This window comes from Myzus persicae, unplaced genomic scaffold (assembly GCF_001856785.1).
Source record: "Myzus persicae strain clone G006 unplaced genomic scaffold, MPER_G0061.0, whole genome shotgun sequence".
Lineage (NCBI taxonomy): Eukaryota > Metazoa > Arthropoda > Insecta > Hemiptera > Aphididae > Myzus > Myzus persicae.
Window position 1 is genome coordinate 1 of NW_019102098.1, and position 7,916 is coordinate 7,916.

The 7,916-nt window shown below is 29.6% G+C and overlaps 1 long non-coding RNA gene across 1 annotated transcript; it reads left to right on the plus strand.

Moving 5' to 3' along the window:
• Nucleotides 1-4,612: 4,612 nt before the first annotated feature.
• Nucleotides 4,613-6,973, plus strand: LOC111031245. The gene is made up of 4 exons (XR_002604176.1): nucleotides 4,613-4,782; nucleotides 5,689-5,962; nucleotides 6,030-6,280; nucleotides 6,362-6,973. It is a non-coding gene; the product is annotated as an uncharacterized LOC111031245 (long non-coding RNA).
• The last annotated feature ends 943 nt before the right edge of the window (nucleotides 6,974-7,916 follow it).

Here is a 7,916-nt window from a genome sequence, read left to right on the forward strand (position 1 = left end):
ATCAACTAATTATCTGGTTGTCACATATATAACTAGAATTTAAAGTTGAACTAACTTTAAAAATGGTTAATCTTACTAAATATTTTTTTCCGTGTGCAATGTTCCAACACTAAATAATCATATCCGAATAAATTATTCGTTTACACTTATTTACCTTTGAAATTTATTATTCAGGAGATATTGATGTTCGCAAAACCTTGAATATCAAGAAAAAAACATTTAACACGAGTATGGAAAAAAGTCCGTTTACCTTGCGTAAACGCACAACAGTACTGTCACTATGTAACACTTATTATTAAGTTTGTAATTTTCAGATTTGAATCTCGCCAAACGAATTCGTATGAAATAAGGTGATACACACGTCGGACGTTAAAAAAGGATAGCTTGATAGCCGTTATATGCTGGACGGCCGTAATAAAATATTTTATGGTATAAAAGGTATAATAATATACTCTCTCCAGCCTAATGCCGAGTGTTTTGACCTGCCGCCCACCCATGCCTTTGTATATTTGTACATATATATAGTTTCCACAGCGCGTTTAGGGCTAAGTAGTTTTAAATTCTATCGAATTAATAGTGTAGTGTGTCGTTTTAAATCGAATAAGTCCACCATCCCTAATATATTACACTCTTATATATGCGACCAGCTGCATGGCATATAATATACACGCTGCTGTTTTCACTACTGCACAGTGTAAACGATTACTCCTATTTTACAATGTGTGTGGTCGTGTGGATATAGGACTGCTGTAGTGGTGTCTTAGACCCGGGGATAACTCGTTTCTGCGACGATGCGTTAATTTTATTCGAAACTTCCTTTCGTCGCACACATCGAGTTTTAACCGGCTAGTAATTTAGTACTTAGGTGGTTTGAGACCAAAGTGTACCTAAGCATACAAAAATGTAAATTATCGTTCAACAGTTTCCCGGACTAAAACAAACGTTTTAAAAGCCGCAAGCGATATTGCAATTATTCACATGACGTGTTCACATTGTGGACAGTGTTGCCTGCCAAAATTAAAAAATATGAATGGCCGATGATTAACGTTTATACGTGATATATGTATATTTTGTTTATTTTACATATCACATATGTATATGTTTTTTAATTCATAAGTTTCAATCAATATACACCGATTTAATTTTTAAGTATCGTGCCATTTATGTTTGGTACATATTTGGCTGCAATTTCAGACCAACGTGGGTGCATTGACACTAGTTACGAGATTTTCCAAAATATATATTTTCGTTTCCGATATTAAAGCGTTTCTTAAATTCCACATCAAGTTATTACGTGGGTACTACAACAATAAAAAAAAAAGAACTAGAATATCGAATGGTACAGCTATATATGGATTAATTATATGAAACTTCAATCTCAAGTCAGCGTGAACGATTAATAATCGTCTACCGAGTAGTTAAGTCGTCAACTTGTCATGTCAAAATGACAAAGAATGCTTATCATCAAAGTTAATTTCTCAAAATTGTTTCTATATTAATTTAAGTCAAATTATCTTAAAAAAAACGTTCGGTAAAATATCTATTTCAATTTAAATCGTTTGTTAAAAATTTTACTAACGATATTAATTTATCTAAATCAGTATTTACAACAAAATTATTATAATATTATTTTTCTTTAGAATATATATTGATCTGTGAATCATATTCAGGATACTAAACATCAGTTTAAGTATTATACGTTATAATAACTGATATAAGATTATATTTAACAAATATTTTTCATAACATAATTTATTACCCGCTAATCAATATTTGGTATTTTTGTCGAAACAATATTTGATTTCGACCATACGTTATTTTCAAAATGGTTTCGTCCTTTGAAAGTGACAGGACCCTAGTTGTGTCTCGTCTTCCGTGTGTCGGAAAGCATCCCACAAATACAATGACAAGTAAACTAATTGGACATTGTATCATATTGTTTTCCGTTTTTCTATAAATGTTAGTCCTAATAATGTTCTATTCGCGATATGACCCTATTATAAAGTCTGTTCTGTTCCTAGTTGTCTACATAAAGAAACTTAATACCAATAATTCTTATGAATCCGACAGTATTATTTAATCTAAAAACGTAAAATTGATAGGTTAAGTTACCTTGCCAGAGCCTTTGCCGATAGAATTTGGTTATGATAGAAAACCAATGACACGGCATCAACAATGGTATCAAGTTTTCCATTGCTTGTTGTCCAATGCCATTCAGTAAGTGCGTTTGTGAAAATTCTTAGAATTACTTCTAGATGGTAAACACTCTGTCTTGTCGTATACGTTACAAATTTGAAGTTATTACGTGTTGTAAGCACGGCTTCTAGATTATGGTTTCTAAGAAATTGAATGTCTCCAGACATTTTACAACTATAAAAATTCACTGGTCACAGAAAAAAAAATGTACTTGTAAACATTATATTATACAAAGTAAGGAAGTGCAATTCGGAGTCTGAATGGAAAGGTAAATATATAAATATATTGGTATACAATGATGTAAGTTTTTTTTAATTTTGTAAAAGACTTTTTAGTTTTTAAAGTAGAAAAAACATGTTAATCTTTAACTTTCGGTTGAAAAAATTGAATTTAATTGATCAAAAGTAGAAATAACGGGAAAACAGGAATACTTACTCCGCACTATGTTTTAACGAAATTGATTTTGTTATTTTGTTGTGATTTTAAAACGAATAGCTGTAATACCTATTTGAAATTGTCATAAAATATTTATAATAACAGAATGTAGACGTGGTATAAGTACATATGGTATAATACACACTATACATTTTTTTTTAAATATTTAAACTAACTTTAAGTTATTTATTTAGTTATTATAATTATTTTATATTTAAAAAATTTTTAAATTTTTTTCTATACATTTTGACTGAAATTGTTATGCTCAGTCAAAAGGTAATTTAAGGCGCCTCATAAATTGCTTTTATAGTGATTTAAAATAATAGAAAATACATAATTTTTTTTATATATACATGCAAAATTGTCAAACTCGTCAAAAAAGTCTTAAAAATCACTAAAATTCACAATTTGAATTAAGACAGGTAAGTTCTCATTGGAAAAATACCAAAGTTGGCATCGCCACAGGATACTTCTTAAACGTTATAATTCCACCAGGCCCTCGGAAATATATTCTTTAATCAGTTTCATCAAAATTTGAATGTATGCACATCGAACAATTTTAAACATAACAATGGGTTGAGATTGCTTAAAAAAATCTTGTGGTATAATAAAATATATTTTTAAAAATATTGGTTGAGTTAAAAATAAACTTGTACAACAAACGTTGTAATAAAATATGAAAAATGAAGACTTTTATCAAGATTCACTAACATATTATTAATTATAATATTGATTATTTCTACAATTTTAACAATATGTAGTTTGTTGTATGTATCATAAGAGTAAAGACGTCATTTATGGTAAACTTATACTCTTCGGTGTCAGTGAGACTTCTGCTATTTCTGTAATAATATGTGTTATGTAACCTTATTTAATACTTCTATAGCTTAGTGAGTGCATGAGTATTTTCAGTTTATTAAACAGTTTATAAAAAATAAAAAAGACAGGGATCCAATTATAAAAATGTTATTTGTAATTGTACGTGTTTTCCTCACAATGACTGTGTCATATTTGTTTCATTTATCAGAGTATTATGAGTACACAATATTAACAATATAATACATTTGGGTCAACAAGATATTTTAAGAAACCAATAGCAATGTATGTAAATTACAGTGCCGCATAATTGTATATTGTATTTGCACAAAATATAAAAATAATCAATAGGTATGTAATCTTAGGTAACTAATGGATAATACAGAAAAACAAAGTTCTATACCTTATTTAAATAGAGTTTGTTTCTAACGTCATATAAGCCATAACAAATTCATTTAAAATTCACTTTTATTATTATTTCAGTACATTATAAATACGTGTGTCTATTAAAATATATTAAATATTATTATAATTTAAACACAAAAAACGTCAAGTTTGAAGGTGGGAGATGTTACTGAGTACTAATTTAAATCGTATCAGAGTTAAGTATAATTTAATGCCATATAAAAGTTACATAAATATCAACTTTACACTTTGGTGAAAAATTATTAATTTGTGTAGCTCTAGAAATATTAGTCGAGATAGCAAATTTTTGACGTCACACATGACAACTCTTGTCACTTTTTTTTTCCTGTTTAACCGACAGCAGTGGAGGCTCATTTTCTCCTCTGCTGCCATCGTTTATTAACCAATAAATTTAAATACACCCACTCTTGTCACTTAGTACATATTTTTATTCACTCAGGATATTAATCAGACCTGTAAGCTTGATTTTTAAGCTTACAACGGATTATAGTAGTCATAATAATACAGCCGATAGACAGCGAAACAGTTACACTGAATAAATACAGATTGAAAATATGGAAAATACATTAAATCATTTAAATGCGGCCAACGGCACGAGATGAAGTGTGTGCAATCCGAAATAGCGGCTCATTACACTCGAGCAATATTATTCTAATTCCGTCAAATACTCGAGCGGGGAACTGCAAATGACGTATATAAAGTGAGCCAACGTGACGGAGAACTACCGTCCATACTCGATACTAATAGCACCTGAACAGTTTGCAGTATGAACACAGCTCGATAAATACTGATGATGTGGTTCGGTTTTCAAAATTCACACTCAGAAAAATGTTGTGTTCAGAAAGTTTTAACCTCGTGTTGTTAGCGTTGATATTAGAGTGAATTGATCAAACCTATTCAAACTTAAAGGTAAGAACATCGTTTGTGTTCTCTTGTTGATTTTTTACAATACTTCCATTTTTAAGCTATGAGCTGTGATATTTTTAAATTTAAATATTTTTATAGGAACTCCCAACCTGCTTAGAAATTTAAAAATCGTAAAAACAAAGGAAATAAAACAGTTATGTGATCACTTTTAAGTTTAGTAATGGATTAATTTTAAAGAAATTAAAACAGAAAATCGGAATTGCTGAACTAAAATATGCTATGTAAATCAATAATCTATTATCATATTATTATTATATCCATTATTATCCAGGACAGAGAAATTGATGCTACTTTGTAAAAGAAATGTAGTCTTGTCAAACATTAATTTACATTAGTTATCACTTATCACCATTAAATACAATTGCATAGACGCCTACCTGTTGACAAATTTATATTTTAGAAGCATATTTTCATATTTGCGGAGTTTATAATATTTAATAAATATAAATATATATATACCAGCGATATTGACAACAATTATGTTATTTGTTTATATGGGTTATATTTTATATTGCCTATCTATATGATAAACTAATATTTTCAAATTGTACTTTTTAAAATTATATTTTGTCTTTATGGATTAAGATTTTCATAGAGATATATATATAAAATAATACTAAATAGAAAGACTCCAAACTCAAAGGGATATTTGTTTATTAATAAATAATAAAGGCCATACTGCTTTTATAAATTAACAACATGTAGGTAGTACAATACTGAAGATGAGATAAATAATATATTGGTATTATAACTATAATAATAAATTAGATGAAAAACCGTTTGATATTTTAATAAAAAATAATGGGAGAGGTTAATTATTTTGTAATATGCAACGATGGAGTGGTTTTTTTTTTTGTCATAATAAGAAATAAGAATGAAACATTGCAGGAATGTGGAATGGGACAAAATATGCGATGGCATTGTCACAATAATTACCGGCTATACATTATGTGGTGTGAGTGAATGCTGTTTAAAATGACGAGCAAGACGACACGTCATAAAATCAGACTTCGGTTCGCATACCTACCAATAACTCGCAACGACTGACTTCTCGATATATTGAGCAAAATTGATTTTATGTCTCAGTGGTGTGTCCACAGTGGTTGCAACGGAGGTTTCAGAAACAGAATATCTGCAGCAATACGTTATATATTACGTGTGTGTACGTATATATATATTGTTTGTATAACAATATAATATATTTTAAACCTACGCCTTTATTTGCTCAGTAAAGGTATTCGTCATGGCATCGAAGTGCAGCGTTTCGAATCAGTCGGATGATCGGCGCTTTATTATATTTCGGATATTTTTACTGCGGAGACTGCCTATATATATATATGATGTTATATTCTCGATGTGAAATATTCTTCTCGCCGTTTATTTATTTTGGTGCGTGTGTATTGTGGCTGAAGTGGAAAATATTATCTCCTATTGAATTTAAATACATATTATATCAAATCTCCAACAATAAAAAGAAAGCGTAAGTCCGTTTTTTATAATTTTTTTAGTTTTTCGGATGTAAGATGATGTTTATTTTCCTTTTTTATGCCAAAAACGGCAGCAACTGAACTCCTTCAAGGACGTATTGTAAACCGGACAAAATATTAAGTACAAATATTATCTGGTTTACCAGAAAACAAGGACTTACTCAAAATTGTTGCCGGAACAGATGTAAAAATGGAGTGGTGACCAGTGTTAGAACTTGCAAAGCATTTGAGTAAAAGTTTTCAAATACTTTTTTTTATTACTTTTAATTTGAAATACCTTTTTTACCACTCAATTACAAATACTACTTTATTAAATAATTGTTTGATTCTTCGGATTTTAAATTGTATTCTGTTTGTAATTTTTATTAACTCTATGCCTTTATATATCAACGTTAGAACGATTATATATCACAGCCACACAGCCCACAGAGTATATATATATAGTCTTCTATAGTTCCATATTTTGTGTGACAAAAATAATGGAGATCGCATAAGAACTAATAACCAACACAACCCACACAATTTTTGTCATATTAAATATGAAACAACTTTTATAAGCTATAATTATTTATGAACTATTATGTATTGTTTAGTAACAAAGATAAACCATTTACAAATTTTTTTTATCACTAAAATTATTGTTCCCTTTTTAAACATAAATACAGCGAGTGCATTGCTATTTTTAATATGGAATTAATACATTTATGATTAAAATAAATTATGTCCATGTCCTTTTTTTTTTTATTTTAAGATTTTATTTCAAATACGTTACCATAAAAAGTATTTGGATGGTATTGTATAAACTTTATATGAAAAACAATTTTTACATCACTGGTATCTCGACCCTCTTTGCTGAGGAGTGGAGACGTTGAATACTGTGTGATCTTAGCTTCTGTGTTCAAAATAGTGTCTCTGTATGGATACATTAATTGTTGTTAGCGTCGCCAACGAACTATATATATTCAGTAACAGTATTAAATCTCGACGTCAAGTGTACATTTTAGTATTTTACCAATTGTAGATTATGTTTTTATCCCGTCAAATCGAGTGAAATATCTTATCACGGTTCGATTCACCGAAATGGCCAGTAATCGCGTTAGACACTCGGTGAAAAAAAAAATTAAATATATTACATAAATCGAAATAGCGACAGTAGTGGATGTTGCTGCTTTTTCCGTCGTTCCTGTTGATGCGGACTGCAATCCAATTTGGTCCAAAAACATAAACGATAATAATTCAATATACAGCGGGGCTGTGGTTTGCTAAAACAGGAAACGCGTACAAAATCTCTATTTCGTCGTTCGTCAAACACTGTACCCCAATACCCATATTTTATATAATACGAACCGCTAGAAAATCCTTCAGAAATGATTTCTCTGCACTTGAATAATAATTACCTGTGCTACACTATGCATCATGTCATACGAGCACTTAGCTTATAATATTTTATTCTCCTGATAGTGAAAACAGTATATTAAATTATATACCTATTATGCATACAGACACACCGGAAATCTAGTAGACGCATGCAATGGAATGAATTCACTGAATTTTCGAGTTTGTCTACAGCTGCCACTCATCAACTGCTATGGTCTAGCACGACTCACAACTCACGAGTATATTTTATGT